Source organism: Mus caroli, chromosome 3 (genome assembly GCF_900094665.2).
Source record: "Mus caroli chromosome 3, CAROLI_EIJ_v1.1, whole genome shotgun sequence".
Lineage (NCBI taxonomy): Eukaryota > Metazoa > Chordata > Mammalia > Rodentia > Muridae > Mus > Mus caroli.
Genome location: NC_034572.1, coordinates 148,939,789 through 148,962,319, shown reverse-complemented (window position 1 = coordinate 148,962,319; position 22,531 = coordinate 148,939,789). Strand labels below are relative to the sequence as shown.

At 38.3% G+C, this 22,531-nt stretch overlaps 1 long non-coding RNA gene across 1 annotated transcript in view; it reads right to left on the bottom strand.

Moving 5' to 3' along the window:
- Positions 1–16,516, bottom strand: part of LOC115030627 — a 33,478-nt gene extending 16,962 nt beyond the window's left edge. Inside the window, exons 1-2 of the long non-coding RNA XR_003836225.1 lie at positions 16,370–16,516; positions 10,395–10,496 (exon numbers count right to left, since the gene is read on the bottom strand). This is a non-coding gene — a long non-coding RNA (uncharacterized LOC115030627). The remainder of the gene's footprint in view (positions 1–10,394; positions 10,497–16,369) is intronic.
- Positions 16,517–22,531: the final 6,015 nt, after the last annotated feature.

The following is a 22,531-nucleotide window of genomic DNA, read 5'->3' as shown; positions in this document are numbered from 1 at the left end:
TCTATCAGCAGACCTGGGAGACAGGCTCTCTCCTCTGAGTTTCAGTGGTCAGAGCACTCTCTGCTGGCAAGCTCTCCTCTTACAGGGAAGGTGCACAGATATCTTGCGTTTGGACCTCCTCCTGGCTGAAGAAGAAGGNCCAAAACAGGACCTTTCCCAGAAGCTGTGTTGCTTTGGCAGGTCACAGAAGCTGTCAGCTTCTGTGGTGTACACTCTCACCTGTGAAGACTAAGTTCCTAAGTTCGGCTGGGTCCAGGAACCAAGATGGTGCCTGCTGCTCCTGAGGCAGAGGGCTTTCAAGCCAGGTGGACACCTGTCCTCTGACCGGGAGGATGGCCGGATGTCTGCGGCCCGAAAAGGGTGCTGCCTCAGTGGCTCTGTAGCTCCTTCCTGTCTCAGAAGCTGTCCGCTTCTGTGGTGCACCCTCTCACCTGTGCAGACTAAGTTCCTAAGTTCGGCGGAGTCACGGAACCCATATTCTTATTTCCAATTTAATTTTAAATTTTCTCATTCACTTTACATCCAGCTCACTGCCACCATCCTGGTCACACCCTCACAAACCTTCTCCATCCCCTCTCCTCTGGGCAGGTGGGACACCCTAGCTATCCCATACCCTGGCTCTTCAAATATTTGTGAAGCTAGGCACATCCTCTCCCACTGAGGCCAGACAAGGCAGCCCAGCTAGAAGAACATATCCCACATGTAGGGAACAGCTTTTGGGATAGCCCCTGCTACAGTTGTTCAGGACCCATATGAAGACCAAGCTGCAAATCTGCTAGATATGTGTGGGGAGACCTATATCTAGCCCATGTATGTTCTTTGGTTGGTAAATCAGACTCTGAGAGCCCCAAGGGTCCAGTTTAGTTGACTCTGTTGGCCTTCCTGTAGTGTTCCCATCCTTTTCCGGCCCCCAAATCCTTCTTCCTGTTCTTCTATATGAGTCCTAAAGCTCTACCCACAGTTTGGCTATGGATGTCCATATCTGTTTGAATCAGATGCTGGGTGGAATCTCTCAGAGGACCACATTCTCCTGTCTGCAAGCAGAAAAGTGTCATTAATAGTGTCATGGCTTGGTGTTTGCCCATGGGATGAGTCTTAAGTTGGACTGGTTAATGGTTGGTCATTCTCCCAATCTCCTCTCTATCCCCCATGCCTTCATCTTTTGTACACAAGATAAATTTGGGGTTAAAGTTTTTGTAGGTAGGTTGGTATATCTATTACTCCACTGGGGATCCTTCCTGGCTCTAGGAGGTGGCCTATTCAGGTTCCATAACCCCAATGTTGTAAGTCACAGCAAAGATCATCCCCATTGATTCTTGGATGCCTCCCTTTGTGTCTTCCTGGAGAGGCAACCCACCTTCTCACTCTCGTTTTCATGGTCATCAAGCCATCTTGCTTGTTCTTTCCTGTACCTGATTCTGAATTCCCCCTCTTCTCCCCCCATCACCTCTCCCTTGCAATTCTTTCTCTCCATCTGCCTCTTATGAGTATTTAATTCCCTCTTCTAAGTAAGATTAAAGATTTCTTGCTTGGCCTTTCCTTCTTGTTTAGCTTCTTTTGGTCTGTGGATTGTAGCATGGTACCTGTATTTTATGGTTAATATCGGCTTATAAGTGAGTACATATCATGCATATTCTTTTGGGACTGTGTTACCTCACTCAGGATAATATTCTCAAGTTCTATTCATTTGTGTGCAAAATTCATGATGTCTTGTATTTCAATAACTGAATAGTATTGCATTGTATAGATATAACACATTTTCTTTATACATTCTTCAGTTGAAGTAAATCTAGGTTGTTTGTAGTTTCTGGCTCTTAGGAATAATCTGCTATGAACATACTTGAGCAAGTGTCTTTGTGAGATGGTGGAGCATCTTATGGGTATATGCCCAAGAGTGGTAGTAGTTGAGTCTTGTTGTAGTACTATTCCCAATTTTCTCAGAAACTGCCAAACTGATTTTCAAAGTGGTTGTTCAAGTTTGTACTCCCATCTGCAATGAAAAGTGTTCCCCTTACTCCACATCCTTGCCAACATCAGCTATCTCTTAAAGTTTTTATCTTAACCATTCTAGTAGATATAAAACGAACCTCAGAGTTGTTTTGGTTTATATTTCCCTGATGACTAAGGACTTTGAACATTTCTTTAAGTACTTTCCCACCATTTGAGATACCTCTGTAGAGAATTCACTATTTAGCTCTATATACCATTTTTTTATTTGAGCTTTTTGGGCTGTTGGTGTCTAACTCCTTTACTTATCTGTAAATTTTGGATATTAGATGTAGGGTTTGATGATGACCATTTCCCAATCTGTTGTCTGCCAATATGTCTCTATCAACAATATCTTTTGCCTTACAGAAGCTTAGCAGTTTCATGAGGTCCCATTTATTAATTGTTCTCTTTCTTTGTTGAGTCTTTGTGTGGTTTAGGTATCAGTGTGGCAGTGGTATCATAAAACGATTTTGGCAATGTTTCTTCTGTTTCTAGTTTGTGGGATAGTTTGTGGAGTATTGGTATTAGCTCTTATTTGAAAGTCTCATAGAATTCTGCACTAAAACCATCTGGCCCTGGGCTTTTATTGATTAAGAGACTTTTAATGGCTGATTCTATTTCTTTAGTGGGTAAAGGCTGTTTAAATACTATAAATGATCCTGATTTAACTTTGGTAAATGATATCTGTCTAGAAAATTGTCCATATAATTAGTTGTGAAGACAGACTTTTGAAGTAAGACCTAATAATTCTTTAAATTTCCTCAGTGTCTATTGGTATATCTCCTTTATCATTTCTGATTTTGTATACTTAGTTACTGTCTCTCTGTCTTTTGGTTAGTTTGGCTAAGCATTTATCTATCTAGATCATTTTCTCAAGAACTAGCTCCCAGTTTCTCTTAGTTTTGTTGATTCTTTATATAGTTGTCTTTGTTTCTAACTAATTGATTTTGGCCATGACTTTCAATATTTCCTGCCTTCTGCTCCTCTTTTGTGTGCCTTCTTCTTCTTTTTCTTTTTCTTCTTCTTCTTTTTTTTTTCTAGAGCTTTTAGGTGTACATTTTTTTTCTATTTTTTTTTTTTTTTTACAATCCAGTTGTTGCCCCCTTTCTCTTTCCAAGAGAATATCCCTCTTGCCAGGTCTTCCTATTCCCTGGGGCCTCAACTCTCTCAAGGGTTAGGCACATCTCCCACTGATGCCAGATCAGGCAGTCCTCTGCTGTATGTATATGTGTTGGGGGCCTCGGACCAGCTTATGTATGTTGCCTGGTTAGTGGCTCAGTGTCTGAGGGATCTCAGAGGTCAGAGTTGGTTAAGACTACTGGTCTTCCCATGGGGATGCACTACTCCTCAGCTTCTTCCAGCCTTTCCTTAATGCAACTACAAGGGTCCCCGACTTCAGTCCAATTGTTGGGTATAAGTATCTGCATGTGACTCAGTCAGCTGCTTGTTGGGCCTCTCAAAGGATAGCCATGCTAGGCTCCTGTATGTAAGCACCCCATAGCATCAGTAATAGTGGCAAGCCTTGGAGCTTTCCCTTGTGATGGATCCCAAGTTGGGCCTGTCACTGGATCACCTTGCCCTCAGTCTCTTCTCCATTTTTTTCCCTGCAGTTATTTTAGATAGGAACAATTCTGGGCCAGAGTTTTTGACTCTAGCATAATAACCCCATCCCTCCACTTGATGCCCTGTCTTTCTATGAGAGATGGACTCTATGAGTTCCCTCTCCCCACTGTTGGGCATTTCATCTAAGGTCCCTCCCTTTGAGTCCTGATATTCGCTCACTTCCCATGTCTCTAGCACTTTCTAGAGAGTCCTCCCCACCTTCCACCCCTGAGGTTGCATATTTCCATTCATTCTGCTCACCTTCAGGGTTTCTTTCCTGTCTCTCTCTCCATACCTGGTAAGAACTTTCTAATTTTTTAAAGGAGGTACTTAGTGCTATAAACTCTCCTCTTAGCACTGCTTTCAATGTTTCCCATAAATTTGTATATGTTGTGCCTTCATTTTCACTGAATTCTAGCAAGTTTTTAATTTCTTTACTGACCCAGAGATCATTGAGTGGAGAGGTGTTCAATTTCCATGAGTGGAGAGGTGTTCAATTTCCTTGTGTTTCTGTTGTTGAAATCCAGCTTTAGTCCATGGTGTTCTGATAAGATACAAGGCGTTATTTCAATTTTCTTGTATCTGTAGAGGCTTGTTTGTGACCATTTTGTAGAAGGATCCATGAGGTGCTGAGAAAAAGTCATATTCTTCTGGGGTTAGGTAAAACATTTTATAGATGTCTGTTAGGCCCATTTGATTCATAATGTCTGTTAGTTTCATTAATTCTCTATTTAGTTTTTGTCTGGGTGACCTATCAATTGGTAAGAGTGGAGTGTTGAAGTCTCTCACTATTAATGTGTGGGGTTTGATGTGCAATTTAGGCAATGTTTCTTATACAAATGTGAGTGAACTTGTGTTTGGAGCATAGATATTCAGAATTGAGATATCATTTGGTAGATTTTTCTTTTGATGAATATAAAGTATCCTTTCCTCTCTCTTTTGATTAATTTTGGATGAAAGACTATTTTCTTAGATATTGAATGGCTACTCTAGCTTGCTTCTTGGGTCCATTTGCTTGGAGAACTTTTTTTTTTTTTTAGAGCACTTTACTCTGAGGTAATGTCAGTGTTTATTGCTGAAGTATGTGATCAAGGGGGAAAGGCCCTTTGTGGGTGGGACCATCTCTGGACTGGTAGTCTTGGGTTCTATAAGAGAGCAGGCTGAGCAAGCCAGGGGAAGCAAGCCAGTAAAGAACATCCCTCCATGGCCTCTGCATCAGCTCCTGCTTTCTGACCTGCTTGAGTTCCAGTCCTGACTTCTTTCAGTGATGAACAGCAATGTGGAAATGTAAGCTGAATAAACCCTTTCCTCCCCAACTGCTTCTTGGTCATGATGTTTGTGCAGGAGTAGAAACCCTGACTAAGACAGTCTCTATTGAGAAGTCAGGTGTAATTCTGATAGGTATGCTTTTGTGTCTTACCTGGCCTATCCCCTTGCCACTTTTAATATTCTTTCTTTGTTTTGTAGATTTTGTGCTTTGATTATTATTTGGTGGGAGGGTTTTCTTTTTCTTTTCTAGTCCAATATAATTGTTGCTCTTTAAGACTCTTATATGTTTATAGTCATCTCTTTCTTTAGTTTGTGAAAATGTGCTTCTTTGGTTTTGTTGAGAATATTTTCTGGACCTTGGAGCTACAAATTTCACCTTCTTGTATTCCTATTATTCTTAGGTTAGGTCCTTTCATAGCGTCTCATCTTGGATGTTTTGGGCAGGCATTTTTTAGATTTCACATTTTCTTTGACTGATGCATCAATCTCCTCTGTTCTATCTCTAGGCCTGAGATTCTCTTTTCCATCTCCTGTATTCTGTTGGTGATGCTTGCATCTGTTGTTTCTATTCTCTATCCTTTGTTTTCTATCTCCAGGAGTTCCTCAGTTTCTATTTTCTTTATGCTTCTATTTCGACTTTCTGGTCTTTTGCGGTTTTATTTATTTCCTTCAACTGTTTAATAGTATCCTCCTCTATGTCTTTAAGGGATTTATTTGTTTCCTCTTTAAAGACCTCTACCTGTTTGCTTGTATTTTCCTTATTAAAGGCCTCTATCATCTTTATAAGATTGGATTTAAAGTCATTTTCTTGTGTTTTGATTCTGTTAGGATATCCAGGGCTTCTTGTTGTGAGGTAGCTGTACTTTGGAGGAGGGGTCATATTATCCTGGATTTTGTTGTTTGTGTTCTTTTGAGATCATTTATCCAACTAGATTGTTTTGATCCCTGAATGTTCTTAAAGTAGGGATTCGGATGGTAGTGTGTTGCCTGTGCTCTAAACAGCTCATTGACTGACCTTACCAGCCTCTGGGGATTGAAGGTAAAGTGGCGCAGAGTCAAGGACACAGTCTCTGTGAGCAGGTGAGTAACTCTGCAGCAAGCTCATCTGAACACTGCTGCAAGCTCCTTTAACACCATTCTCTCATGAACCATTGGTCGCAAGAAAGCATCTCTTCTTAACAGCAGTTCCTGATTGGCTGGCATTTTCTGCACAAGCAATCCTTGGTCTCTCAGCCAGTCCTCAATTCCATCCTCCTGCATGAAATGCTTTTGCAGCTGCACTCCCTGGTATTTATATAAAGGTGGCCACTGTTGTTCCTGCTAAAGGGGTGAAACTCAATGGTTTTAGTGTGGCTTCGGCTGTACCTACAAGACTGTATGGTTTAGCATCCTCAGGTCCAATATTGGTAGACAGAGTGGCAACAGGACAATGGATGGGACCCTGGGCTAGCAGGTGCTCAGGGTGGCTAGGCTTGTCCCAGATGGCTCAGAAAGCAGAGAAGATGAATGGGGGAAAGGAAGCTTATCTTTACGGTTCAGTAGTCTGATGGAGGTAGAGCAGAGGTGGCAGGAGAATGGAGGTCTCCTTGGGATAGTAGACTGCTCAGGGCAGCTTGGCTTGGCCCAGAGGGCTTACCTAGCAGGGAGGATGGATGGGAGAAGAAAGGAGGCTAACATGGATCAATCATGAGGCTCAGGTCTGATGAGATGGGAAGAAGGGTGGCAAGCAAATGGAGGTCCCTCTGAGATAGCATGCTGCATGGCATGAAAATTCCAGTGAAAGACAGAATCAAGGCATTTTAAAGTTAGAAATAAACTTATAAAATGTCTGGTCATAATCTGTTCTAATTAAGGGTGAAGAAATAAAATCAAAGAAAGGAACTTAGCTAAATATTATACAGTTCGATGATAGAAGAGGCAGATTACAGCCATGAGCCCTTTCCTTGCTAAGACAACCGAGTTTTTTGTTTTTGTTTTTTAAAGAATAATCAAAATAATTCAGACCTTCATATAAGGTTTCAAAACACAATGGGAAATGAAGAGAGGAATCTTTATCTTTTAATTGAGAAGCTCCTGTTGCACGGCTTGGATAAGTTTGCAAACTATTCAGTGGTCACAGGGGTACACTAGGATCAGACTCTTGCTGACTTCTTTAGTGGTCCTTTGAGATTAATGAACTTGTGAATGTTCTTGTATTTTATTAAACACTCCTTACATTTTAGATAATGGGATAAAAATCGTATTTTAGAATGAATGATGTAAAACATTTACTCTTCAATTTCTTCTTGAAAAATTAAGGATAATTTTGCTATTCAGAGACAAAACTAGTGAACTCTAAGAAAAATTCCACAGAATAAGATGTGAGAGGAAGACCATCTATCTGGTTTTGGGGGGAAAGAACAGCATTTTGTCAATCTCTGGGTAATAACTGTAATGTGGAGTGAACATTAACTAGATGAGGGAAGCAAGAATCAATATTCTACACTCTATACTCTGAGTCTGGCACTGTAGATCCCAGAGTTAAGAATTATATTGTATAATTAGAGGTAAAGGTAGCAGCAGGAAGACTTTGTGATCTGCAGAACAAATGTAACGTTAAGGGTGAGTACTGGCATGTATCATCCATCTGTCTTCTATCATCCAATACATCTGTCTATAACACAACTAGCATCTATATGTATGTATCTATGAATCTATATACCTATGTATCTATCTTCTATCTGTTACCTATCATTTGCATTTCATCATCTGTCTTCTATCTTCTATCTAGTAGCATCTATGTATCTATAAAGCCATGCATGCATGTTTGTACACACCTATCTACTTACCAAACATCTATTTTCATCTATCACCAATCCATTCATTATGTATTTACTTATATTCTGTCTATAAATATTTCCTCATCTATTTATCATGTGTCAATCCTTCTCCCTCCCATGTTGTGGTTTTGTAACCATTGGAGAGAGTCTGATTGATAATTGCCACAGGTTAGCAAGAATATGAGCACCATAGCATCAGCAAGTGGGAAAGAGAAGGAAGGGTTTACAGGTGAATGTCAGGCCTGCTCCTAGTGGTCTCTTTTCAAGTGTTACATTCAAAGGAGATGGAGGTCATAAGACATTTATGGAAGGAAGGTAAGAAAGGCAAAAGCAAGGCACGTGGGACCTCAGATAATCTCAGTCCTAGCAAACTATTCTTTGACAACTATCCATCTGTTAATTTACAACTGGAATTAAATGCTGAGGGTCAGAGTTTCTGACATAGATATGAATATGGTGTTGTCTAAGGCCAGTAAGGTAATGACACATAGACCTCTTACTGATAAAGAGACTGAAAAACATGTGAGAGGGAGATGTGGCAGTGTGAATAGTCAACCTGCTTCTCTACTGCTACACAGAATACACCTGCTCTCCTGAATACATCAACCCAGAAGCAGTGGGAAGCAGAAATTACAATACTAAATAGTGCCCTCAAGTTAAATGTCTAAGCTGAAAAGAAACTTGTTCTATGTAAGCTATCATTTTATTTTAATCATCTTTTCCCCATAAAAACAATCCATTCTTTCAAAGTAGAATGCAAACATAAAAAGGATGAAACTATTATAGTTCAGTCTCTATTTGAGAAAAATGCAGTTTAATAAAAAGAATAAGAAATGAGGAAAGAAATATCTTAAATGGTAGGGAGAAAATGAGACAACTAAGAGGAATGTGAATATCTATTCCAAAAAATTAAATAATAAAATGTGAAAGCTTAAACTTTAAAACTTCTAGAAGAGAATGCAGGAAATAAACATTGTTTTATTTGAGAATAGTAAATTGGTTGTGAATAAAAAAGTACTATCTCTAAAAGAATTTATCAAGGGAACTGGAATAAAGTTATAACTCAGTTTATCAAACTGTTTCAAAATTTCAAGTAAGAAAAGAAGATAGGAATTATACGTAGTACAATTTCAACACTTATTGCTGTATCACATGCATTCATTGCAGTTGGAATGAAAAGAAAGCTGCTTCACTGGAACTTGCCTGAAGTTCTATGTACTCTAATATGAAAATGGAGTTAACATTGGAGATTGTGGGAAGATGTTATCCTTGTCAATGACAAGAAGACAAATTAACTCCATAATAAGATAATATTTTATAAACTATGTTAAAAATTAATGAATTTTGATGTAACCAATGAAAATACTAGATACAAAATTGGGGGTATACATATCAATTTTTTCAAGAGCAATGTGAGTCTTGATTTCAAAGTTATCTATGTGTGATATAGTATCAGTATTAAATGTCTGAATAATAAGTATTGGACTTCTGAGTTGTTCACGTTTTTCTCTGTTACCAGATTCTGAAATAATGATAAAAGTAAGAAGTTACCAGTGTGAGACTAATTGCAGGAACCAGCACTAGATGAGGACAGAGCTAGATTATGAAGGGAGACATGTAAAAAGAAGGTACTTTATACTTGACATCACCTTCAGTAGCTGAACAGCACCACATTGAATAATTGTGGAGGCAGATTGCTGTCCAGCCTGAGGTTCCAGGAGTGTGAACCAACACAAATAATGTGTTTACAAATTTCTATCAGTCACTGGGGAGTTCTGATAATCTGAGTCTTCAAACTTCTAAGACAAAGGTCTGTCTCAGATTGTATTATTGATTCATCTTCCCTAATCTGCTCTATCTTCTACCCATCTGTGTCTATGTCATCTATGTCTATATAACCATCTCTCATCTATCTTTCATCTATTATCTATCATTTATCTATCTATCATTTATCTATCTATCTATCTATCTATCTATCTATCTATCTATCTAGTGGAAGAGCGTTCACTTATTCATTGATCATTTTACTAACTAATACCAAGTTGGGTCAATTGGAAGGTAATGAATTTTGATATCATTTCCTTTTATCCCTGGAGAGAAATTTATTTTATATTTTATACAAGGCAAAGCATTAATTAAATACATTTTAAACTCAGCCTGTGGTTTATATAATATGGAAGGACAAGAATCTTTTAAAAGATTTTTAGAGTTTTCCTCTACAGGAAATAGCCCTATTTCTGTCTGATTTGTTTAATGTGTGCTATACTTTGTGCCTCTCTCCTCACCACAGCTTCAGTTGCTTCCATGTTTTTAACATGGAGCAGGAGAGTCATCTACTTTGGTGACAGAAAAAGTTCTGGTCAATGATGTCATTAGAATGAACAGCACACAGAAGGGAACAGTGTGAGCTAACCTGCACATCCATGGGAGTGCTTGTGCCAGAAATCCCACTATATAAAGCCTTTTTCTCAGAAAGTCTGAGAGAGGCTTCTACACTCCTGGGATACACGATGCATTACTCTAAATGTACATTGCCCTCTATTCATCAAACAAATTTCTATGTAATTAAAATATGTTTTGATGCATTAATTTAAGTAAGGGTATTTGCATTTGTAGTGTCTTTTTAAAATAGATAAGTTTTTACATTTTTGTCTAGTGGTTTAGAGTATGTTTGTATGAGTATGTTCGAGTATGCACTTATGAGTGTATACTCACCTGCTATGGCATGTGTGGATCATATGACAACTTACAGGAGTTGGTTTTCTTCTTCTACTGTGGCCTCCACATGAGCAGACATGAAAGCAGGCATAGGCACACCTGTGGATATACACAACATGCATACAGACGTGCGCACACATTTGAATGCACACACATATTCACATATACCACACTCATATGGAGACACCAAGCACACATGCTCATATAACACACTCACAAACATGCATGAACACACATGAATGCACAGAAACACACATGTACACACACACAAACACATGCACACACAGACACATGCAAGAAGTCATTTACATTTTGTTAGCATTTTACAAATCAGAACATGACATTCTTCAACAGCTACCCCATGCATTTTAATGTGTGATAATGAATTCTAATGGGTGTAATAGTAATACACATTTTCTTTGTATAACTGAATCAATGGCAAGCTTTATAGTCAAAGCTCAGAAGCATATAAAGAAGAGTAACCTGTCTCTCTCCATATGATTTCCAATTATAACTCAGAATATTCGTTGGAATCGTTTTCTTCCATCATCCTGCCAATTTGCATTATTTACAGTTTGGCTTTCCCCTTGGAAGACACAACTCTTTACAAATTCACACTTCACTTTTTGTTTGTAGAAAACAACCATACTGCTAGTAGTATTTTCTGAATTCCTTCTGTAAACTGCAACTTAAATATTGGCGTGGCCAAATGTGCATGGCTCTGGGCAAAGGCAAGAAGCACAAAATACAACCTAGAATAAGTTACATTTAAAATGTTATATTCCTTTATATTTATTTATAAAGCATTGGCAGGGTTTTTAACAGAGAAAAAAAATCCCAACTTTTTTTTAAAATTTGAATTCAATATTTTCTGTACATGCATTAGAATTTGGTAGATAAAGAGATGTTAAAATTAGTGGTCTAACTTACTGCGAGGAGTGCAATGAATAAAATATTAGAATAATTATTGTGATTTAGATAATATATATCAAAATTAGAAGAATATTATGTAATTATCAACATTTTATATAAATTAAGGTAAAGTTTCAATTTTCATTACAAACTTTTGTTTCAGACCTTTTTAATTAATGACTACAAAACATGTTATTAATTTATACTGTTATACATCCATTATACTCAAATAATGTATATATAATAAACACATATCTATGAAAATTATCAAATCTAATTTTGATATTAAAAAGTTTCAAAATAGTTTACAAGGAATGTAACATTGTTTATTTATAAAAATTGTTAATTATCCTTTAACATATTGTATGTCATTTCTCAGACATAATGTTGTAGGTATAGATATTTAAGACAATAACACTTAATCTTTTATTACAGTTTCTGATTTATTTTGCATGTCATTATTCTGAGAAGAGTGGTGGAGGCCACAACTTTCATGTGGAAGTCAGATGACCATATGAAGACATTTTTTCCTTCTATCATGTGGTTCCTTGGGTTAGAATTCATGTTATCAGAACCTGAAGTTGGCAGTCTTGCCTACTGGGTAATTTACTGTCATGTTAGTGCCCTTGGAATGTAGAGCTTTTGAAAATTAGGGTAATCATTTTCATATTTTAAAAGCCATCAGGTATTAATACTAAAACTTTCATGTGTAGAGTAGGATGGAGGTGGAGGGAGAGAGAGAGATTTTAAAGCATCATTATTTATTTATTTATTTATATTTTTTAAAGAACCAATGGTGCATTGTAAGTTAAGGAGATAGGATACTATAAGGACACAATAGTAATTAAATTTACAATTATGTTGTATTAAGACACAGAGGGCATATCACCATGGTTATAAAGCAGGCTGCCTCACCATCAAGCTGGATTTATTGGCAAGGACAGGTGTTAATTCAGTTGTTTTTATAGCTGTGATTTTATAAAACAGCATGGAATCTAAAGAATTTCAAATAATTGCTTCATGGCATTGAAAGCTAAAATACTGTGCTGAAGCATTTAAGATCAGACAGGCAAGGCACTGATGGCCAGAGAGCGCTCTGCCCATGCCTGAGTAAGAGTGACAGAGTCTGGGAACCTACCTGTGGTTATCTGCAAGTTCTAGTAAGTCAATGCAGAAAGCCATATTCTGATGAAAGTTTGGAAAAGTACACACATTTTCTTAAGTAGCTCCAGCTGCATATGTAGCAGGAGATGGCCTTGTTGGGCATCAATAAGAGTAGAAGCCCTTGATCCTGTGAAGGCTCAATGTCCCAGTATAGGGGAATTTGAGGGCAGGGAGGTAAGAGTGGGTGGGTGGGGGAACACCCTCATAGAAGCAGGAGAGGGTAAATGGGATAGGGGATTTCAGGGGACTGGCAATGGGGATAACATTTGAAATGTAAATAAAGAAAATATACAATAAAAAATCGAAAAAAAACAAAGAATTTGGGATTTAAGCAAAGTTAATCTATAGTTCCATTTTCTATAGTATGATATAATTCCATGTTATCTATTGCTATTAAAGAATACCAGAGTCACAATAAATATGTAAAAAAAATGTTAATCTATGTCACGTCCAACTCGACCAGCAAGCAAGACGCAACCACCAGTTCTTCTTAAAGCAGTTTACTCAGGCAGTTTCTTTCTTAAAAATCCCCCAGCCTCTCTGGTTACAAGTGTTTTTCTCCACTCCAGCCACAACCAGGCCCCCACCAATTACCACAGGTCACATCACCTCACCAGGCAGGCTTGCTCAGCCAATCAGGGATTAAGGGTGGGCCATCCACCAAACATGGGCTTGTTTATTGCCTGGAGCAGATTTCTATCCAGCTGGCATGTTTACAGCCCAGAATGGCTCCCCACAATTCCCCCTTTTATATTTTTTTTGAACAAGCTCCATGGGTGAAGATAGAGGTCTGATCCCCAGTGTGCAGAAAAAGGGGCCATGTACAGGATTGACTCTTAGGCTCACAGGTTTTTACCCAGAGCAACCCTGACCTGCTCCCGTGCCGTTTTTCCTGGGGGGAAGGACACTAGGACACTCAACCCTCATGCAATCAGACATACCTCCCAGAGATTGTCAAACAGCTTCCAGACTAACCTCTGTGCAGTGCTTAGCCATACAACCCTACGGAGCGATGGATTTATTGTTCATTCTTCATGGCAGCAAGCCAAATCTGAGGTGACTGCCCTGCTTCCACTGTGGCAAAAGCTTGCACCACCATGGCGGCAGTGTGGACCTGGGCATTCTGCAACAGACACATACACCATACACCCAACATGCATGCCAAAACAAGGGCCACAGGGAGGGCACCTATCCCAGTCCATTCTTTCCCGATGCCAAGCCAGGATCCACTCGGGTAGAATTCACAGTGACAATCACCAAGTGAAGCTCATTCATCTTGCCTCAAATTTTACAGTCCAATTTAAACACCGACAGTATTCCCCATCTGGGTTTCGCACCCATCAGGGGCAGACACATGCTCATCACCAGCAATATCATCTTCTTCATTTTGACAGCATTGCACTAGTCGCTCTGGAACCCACACTGGCTCTGCGCGATTCTGTGGAACAGACCCTCTCCCCCAGGCTAACACGGGATCCGGACCATTCCATGATCCTGTAAGCACATCCTTCCATTTAGCATACCCCAGTTTACTGGGGCTGGTATTAGCATGTCGTTCAGCAGCAGAGCGACCTTCCTTATCCAATTGCAAAAAAATTTAAGGTAAAAAGAGCTAATGAAATTCTTATCTTTGGGTATGGCCATAGCCTATTCCCCCCTTTTGTTTTATTAATAATTCTTTTAAGGTTCTATGTGCTCATTCAATGATTCCCTGGCCTTGAGGATTATATGGTAGGCCATGTTTAACTTGTACTTCCATCTGTTGACAAAAAGACACCAGGGTTTTGGCAGTATATGCAGGGCCATTGTCTGTTTTAAGTTGTTGGGGCTTACCCCAAGCTGCCCAGGCCTCCAAACAATGCTGTATAACATGGGAGGCCTTTTCCCCTGCCATGGGAGATGCATAAACTATTCCTGAACATGTGTCAATGGATACATGAACGTATTTCAATTTGCCAAATTCTGAAAAATGTGTCANATCCATCTGCCACACCTGTAGAGGGAGCAATCCTCTAGGATTCACACCATAAGAAGGTGGGTGTTGAAATTCAAGGCAACGTCCACAGGTAGTGACTACATCCCGAGCTTGTGCTCTAGAGATTCCAAATTTTCTCTGCAGAGNTTTAGCATTAACATGAAATTTAGAATGAAATTGTGAGGCTAACTCCATAGGGGATGCTAAAAATATGAACTCCATATGAGTACAATTATCCACAATATCATTTCCCCTACTTAAGGGTCCTGGAAGCCTACTATGGGCACAGACATGTCCAATATATAATGGTTGGCATCTTTCCCACAGCAACTTCTGTAATTGTAAGGCCAAGGCTTGGATGGTACTACGAGCTTTTATTTGGCCTGCCACTTCTAGGGATAAAACTAAATTAACTACATATTGTGAATCTGAAATTAGATTAAAAGGAAAATCACAATCCTTAATGACCTCAACAACTATTTGTAATTCCACCATCTCCGGAGTACAGGGATAATACTGCCTGACCACAGGATCTTTCCCCTCTACCATATATACTCCACATCTGGTTTTTGATCCATCAGTAAACACGTTAACTGCATCCTTAATGGGTGTTTTCCTCACCAGTTGAGGGAAAATGACTGGATGTTCCTTAAAAAAGGTCATTAACGGATGTTTGGGATAATGATTATCAAATGGGCCCTCATTAATACAGGCTAAAATAGCCCATTCATCAATATTTGCTGTTAGGACCTTTTGCTGATACCAATCATAAGGGATTACAATAGAGCTGGGTTTTATACCGAAAAAATGCAAACAATGCTGAATTCCCATCAAGGCTAAAGAAGCCACTGCTGTAGGGTGATGATCTAATGTCCTCCCAGCAGATATTTTGGAATGGATCCATAACAATGGACCTTCTTGCCACAATAATCCTNTGGGTTGCATCTCAGTAGGTAATATCAAAATGATGGGTAACCCTTCTCTACAATGCTGAAGCTGGGCTTTAATCAATTCTTCTTCCACTAGGGTAAGGGCCTTTCTAGCCTCAGGTGTTAATTCCCTTTGAAACTTAACTCTGAGTCTCCTTCTAAAATTTGAAACAAAGTATGCAAGGAATCAACCCTCAGCTGTATCTTTTGAGGCCAAAGGGCCGTGATCCTTGCTCCTAAACAGGACACTATTTTTAACAAATCCCTACCCCCTAAGGTAATGGGCAGCTCAAACACATATGGTTGAAACATCCCATCATGCCCTTCCTTATCTTTCCTTAATCTTGTAAAATCAGGATACAAGGAGCTTCTTCCTAACTCCCGTGCTAGCTCCTCTATATCCTCCTCTGATCCACTTTCAGAGCTTGATGAGCTCTCCTTTTTGGGCTTTAATGATCTCTCTTCCTTCAATTGTTCTAGTGCTTGCTTGCCTGTTTCCACTGCTTGACAACACGCTCATCTTCTAAACAGCTATTCACTAGTTTCCACACTGCTCTAGTACCTTCTTTAAGGACACCCTGCTCCCAGGAGAAATCTAGGTCTCTTCCCAATCTACTCCAGCTAGCAGGAGTCAAATGGCCTGACATGGCAAACCAAGGAGCAACCTTGTCACACTCCTCGAGGAAGGCTTGAATGGTATGCTTTTTGAGTTTTGCACCCTTCGCTCTTAGCAGCTCATCAAATGCTAAAAAAATTGGGTGTGACTGTGACGACCCCATACCTAGTCACTCACACCCTCAGAAAAATTACTCAAATGGCTAGAAAATGAAAATAACCCATAGTCTGTCCCTATTACCATCTTACTTTCACTTTCTCTCTTACTTTCACTTTCTTGTCTCCAGAGCCAGAGAGCCTATTTGTCTCTTTACCTAGAGCCTTACTGTCTCTTTACTGAGAGCCTAATCCCAATCCCAGGATACTGAGTTACTTACCATACTCATCCTGTCGACAGACCCTGACTGCAGAAAGTTCTGAACCTCTTCGGTGGGGGAATCAGGTCCCAGATTTCTTTGGCACCATTTGTCGAGTCCAACTCGACCAGCAAGCAAGATGCAACCACCGGTTCTTCTTAAAGCAGTTTACTCAGGCAGCTTCTTTCTTAAAAATCCCCCAGCCTCTCTGGTTACAAGTGTTTTCCACTCCAGCCACAACCACGCCCCCACAAATTACCACAGGTCACATCACCTCACCAGGCAGGCTTGCTCAGCCAATCAGGGATTAAGGGCGGGCCATCCACCAAACATGGGCTTGTTTATTGCCTGGATCAGATTTCCATCCGGCTGGCCAGGAAGTCCGGAATGGCTCCCCACAAATCTATTCACATAGTTCTGGAAGCTGAGAAAATCAAATGAAGTGCCAACACTTGCCATTCTTGTTGATAAATACTTACACTATTCCCAGGATCAGTGAGTATAAGAGGAGGATTACCATAAGGTTGAGGCAAGCATGGTCTTTTTAATGAATTCAAAGCTAGCCTGAGCTAACAGTGAGAATCTATGTATTAAAACAAAACGATCAATTGTAATGTGCTGTCTTGAAAGCCCCCTTAGTGAGTCCTGGACGCCAGAGAAAAGAACAGGCAAGCAGTATGGCAGAACCCTCTCACACATGTTGAGTTTTCCTGTAGCATTGCATTTAAGTCCCATTCAAATGCATTGCCTTGAGTCCTTAGAACTCAACCAATATAAATTTATTAATGTAAGTGTGGCTTGCACTCAAAAGAGAAGTTAGAGTTAGCCAGTCTACACAGAAAGCAGCAGATAAAATATGAAAATCTAAACAAAACATCATAGGCTAAAGTGCCATGCAATGAATAGTTATTAACAGACCTTTAGTTAGTCTATTTTCTTGGCAGAATTTAGACTTTGTTACAAACATTCAGGGGCTCTAGGGCTTTTTTTTTTTCAGTTCTTTTAAATAGGTTAAGGCAGCCATCTCTTCCCAATATAATCCATAGTTTTCCGTAAAACACTATGTTTTAAGTGATGACAAATAATGTGGTTACCAGAATTTAATGCAGAATAGAGTCAGGTACAAATACTCATTTTTTTTCAACTGAAATGATAAAAATAAATTATAATAAACTATAACAAATTTTATTTGCAGAATATTTATGCTTATTTTTACCATACAGAACAAATTGAATTGAATCTATCCATACATAAAATAACAGCTGATAAGTACTTAGTGCCTGGAATGTACCAGACTTTATTCTTATTGTACTTAATGTGTTCATGTTTTTTTCTGTACTAGAGTGATCAACTTCCCAATGAATTTTGAGAAATACTTTTTAGTGTCACCACCACCACCACTTTAAAGGTGACAAGGTAACACCTTTAAGAGTGATTCAAGGTTAACAAGTTAGTAATCTCTGAATTTTGGTCCAGAACACCAAATGTCACTCCCCAAGCACATATTTCTGACTGTATATTGTGCATTTAAGTTTTACAGGAAAAAGCATGGCTCAGATATAAGAAAACAACTCCCTAATATCTGTGACAAGTATACAATTGCAACTAACAGAATATTTTCAATGTTTAGGTATTTTTCTGTTAAAAGAAAAACAAAACAAAACAACTGTTAGAAATCTTTCTATAGTTAAGTGTTCTGACAGAATCAGACAAGATTTAGATAGAAAGTCCATGGATGTGGGGGTGTAGTACTTTGGTAGGATGCTTGCCTACTTTGTGTAAGGCCCTGATTTTGATTATCCATACTGTTTGGAACCGCATAATAATCTAGGAATGATTTTAAAAGTGTAACAAAGACACTAATTTCAGCTGGAAACACTGAATGATCATATTTTCAGCATAATGTGCATTCTGAACAGTTTCTGTTTACTGATATGTGTGTGCTTTGTCTACTCAGAGATGCCTAAAGAACAGAAAAGGATCAATCAGTTGTTAGTCAGCAAAGACAAAAGCCACCTCCCCTGATGTTTAAAATAATTACCCATAATGTTTGTAGAGCCAATGAAGTCGATGCCCAGTGTCATTTTATTTCTTCTGATTAAAGAGAGAACCTTGTCCTGAGCACACAAATCAATACACACCGTAGGACTGAGCACAGCAGCAAGGCCTGCTGGGTCCAGGTGTTGGAGATTGTGGGGGTAATTCTCTAATAGTAGTGTGAAAGCAGATGCCCTTTCTTCTTTAGTCTTTATGTTTTAAAAACACACTTCCACAGCACTGGATCTGGACAATCATAAGAAGGAGGAGAAGAGGAGAGGAGGAGAGAAAATTAAAGTCATGTGATTTTACTCAAAGGGAACATGGGTTCAAACTAGACCCATAAAATGACTGATGGTGCTATGATAGATTTTGTCTTTCTACTAGACCCTCTGAATCTATGACTAAATTCTCCCTTATCAACATCTCTCAAAACTGTCACTAAAGAATTCTTCCCAGTCTTCTTAAATTGAATTTTAAAATATATAGACTATTTCCTGTATTGCAGAAATATTCAAATATATTTATTTAATTTGAAATAAAATTTGACTTTGAATTTTACATCAATTTTAAAGTGGCTTGTGTACACACATAGTTAAGATATAGCTTTTTTCTGAGTTAATTTTTATGAATGGTAATGTCCAGTTTTATAGTCTACTTTTTCCTCACATGAAATATACTGTATTAAAGAACAGCTACAGCTAGAATAAAAGAACATTATATTTCTAGATTTTTTCTTTATTTCTAAATAATTCTACACCTCCACTCCTGTAGTATTCTCTCTTGTTTGTTCTGCTCTGTTCTGCTCTCTTCTACTCTATGTACAATACTTACCCAGCCTGACCCAGCCCAACCTCATCCTTTCCCCTGCTCTCCTATCCTCTTCTCTATAAATCCCACACAACACCATGCTGTCTAACTACCTCAGGCTTGAAGTAAAGTCAGGGAACTGTAACTGTTTTGTTTGTACAAAGAATCCTTGATAGACCATGAGCTAAATTTTCTTAACCTCTTGAAATATGATTCTCATCTCATAATCTTCGTGTTGTTCATTTGTTATAAGCTTTTTGGTTTGATAATTAAATTTGATTTTCATAATTTTACATATTGAAGTATTTATTTCTATGCCTGTGCTTGTTTTTTACTTTTGATATGCAATTTGGGGCTTCTGAATGTTTAAATTTAGTAACAATTCTGATCATTTTCTATTTTTTTTCTGTATTGAATGGCTTATGCTTATTACCTTTAATACATAATACATTAATATAAAATATATTTCAAACTCTTGAGTTTCTGATTTTGTTATGGCTCATAGTTGCAGAATTACCTGTGCTATTTTTACTGTATGATGGTTTCAATGACCATTTTCTCCTAAGATAAATTCATGAAACTTTTTGTTATTTCCTGAAATATCCTGACCACCGTACATAAATCAGAAGTAATGGATGGTATGTAGGAGTCTTAATCTCTACATAGTTTCAGACAACAGTATGTGGCATGCAATGGCCAAAGTATAACCAACATTACCATTTAGACAAATGACTTGTGTGCCACATCAGGTAAAACAGAAAAGCATGTACTTTGTGATAGCTCATGTGTTTAAATATAAACACACATTTGTGGAAATTATCAAAAATAAATGTTGTGCTTATATATCAGCTTGAGAAAATTTAAAAATGCCCAAGCACTCTAATATACAGCAATAAGTCAGGCAAAGGGACTACACTATTATTTTGATTTATGGGAAAGATTTATAACCTGTTTGCTTCTTATGGAGAAGATAACTTGTGTAAGTGTACAGCTTTGCACACTACTGATCAGTGAACATTCTTGCATTTAGCTGGGGTAATTAGAAAAGTTTATAGTTCTGATTGAATGACTTCTTTCTTTGCCCTTGATTAGAACCTCATTTCATAGCTAAGTATTCTTTTCCTCTATAAATTGTGCTTTGGTACTTCTAAAATAACTCAAGTAGGAAATACCTTAAGACACCTGTTGATCCAGATTATGTAATTGTTGATGAAGGCAAAACTCGAGGCCTACCAGATTTACTACAGATTTGTCTCATGTGCCTTTGGGCTCCTATACTCTCACTTATACTGACGTCATGGGATTTTGACTTGAATTTAAAAATCCATCTCTACCAGCATGGCTTCCTTGTGTGTAAATGATTCCAATTCTTCTCAATGATTTAAGCATCGCTTTATGTGATCAAGTCCTTTGCTGCTCTGCCTATATACTTGCACTTGATAAACTCCGATTCTGATCCCATTGTGTGGTACAAGGCTTTAATATTCTCAAGTAACACTGGCCTCCATTGTGTTTCCTGGGGTATAACATCAGTGTGACAACATTTTGAAAGACTATTTGGGTTAGCTAGGCTTCCAGAGTTACATAGCTATATGTGATTGTCGGGATTCATCAAAAACTACACGTCAGAATGAATAATTCATTTCATGTACATTAGGATTTACTTAGTTAAGTGCTAGGAGGAGTGATAACAAATCAACAAATATACACCAAAAATTTCTATCTGATTCAAGTTCATTTTAACTGATGTTTGAATAAAGCTTAAGCATGTTATTGAGTAACTTTGTGTTTGATACATGTATAAAAATTAGTGAATGCCTTAAAATTCAGTGTATTTCACCGTTTCAAACCTTTATTACTGTTACATGAAGAACAAATTTTAAAATTCTTGCTTTTAATTTTGTGTAGTGTGCAGTAAACTGTTACTTTCTCTGAGTTAACCCTCCTGGAAATTGTTCCATTGTGAAAATAGATCAGGATAAACCGATGAATCCTTTAACGTTTTTCATTGACATCTATAAGTTTGGGGAAGCATCTGTTTTGTGAAAGGATGCATTGATACACATATTATTATTGACATTTATAGCTTCAAGGAAGCATATGTTCTGTAAATTGATAGAATCCATACAGTTATGTTATTATTAACATCTATAAGGTTGGGGAATCATCATTCTGTAAAAGGATGGATTGATACACCTATGTTATTATTGGCATTTATAGCCTTGGGAAAGCATCTGTTCTTTAAGTTGATGGAGTTGCTACACCTATGTGTGAGTTGCTACACCTATGTCTGCTTCCTGGCTTATCATTTAGAGAAGGAAGAATGATGTTTAGAGAAGAAATTCGTACAGTTAAGCTGGGTGGAGTTCTCAGTGAGTGGCAGATGGCTCACTGGGGCTCAGATTCACAGTTGCAGTCTCTTTCTTTTATCTGCTTGTTGATAGACATCTTAAGGTTGATGAGAAACAGAATATTCGTGACTTCCTCAAAGTTATTCTTTTGTTATATATATTATAGTTGAAATCCAATTTATTGGAAGAATGTGCTCATGGATTTTTTTTTTTAGCTTTTTGTGTAATGCAAAGTGAGAACTGAGAAAGATTTTAAATAACAATACAAATCATAATACATAAAATCACATGCTTTTAAAGGATAAGCAGAGTAGAATTTTTAGAAAGTGTTACTTCTAACAGATTACAAGCTCTTTGTTCTGCAGCCCAGTTTCTTTGCAGGCTTCCCTGTGGTCCTCTTTTCCCAAGCAGCATCACATCTTCTGTTGTCTGTCATCCACTGTGGCTCTAAAAATCCCTTCAGCTCTCATCATACTGGAAATTGATCTTTGTCCTTGTAACTAAACTCTGAAGAAATGCACTATAGCTTATTTTTATGGCCACAGTAGCTGAAAGAAGAGAGTGGAGCAGAGAGAAGGGAGAAGGGCCTTGGTCAGCAGACAAATACTCCATTCTCTGCCACAAACTGATCCAACCATTGCATCACCAGTGAAATATATGTCTTTCTTTAAGCATATCTTTGTTCAAATGAAGGAAGTTTAGAATAGAACTGGGAAAAGAATACAAAAAAATAATTTATTTTCTTAATATCAGTGACCTTTGTGCTGCATTAAGAAGCAATGTGTGTCCATTTCATCCAGGTTCTCCAGTTTTGTTGAGTATAGCCTTTGGTAGAAGGATCTGATGGTGTTTTGGATGTCTTCAGGATCTGTTCCTAGACAGATACCAGGTACCAAAGCTGAATCAAGATCAGGTTAATGATCTAAACAGCCCTATATCCCCCAAAGAAATAGAAGCAGTCATTAATAGTCTCCCAACTAAAAAA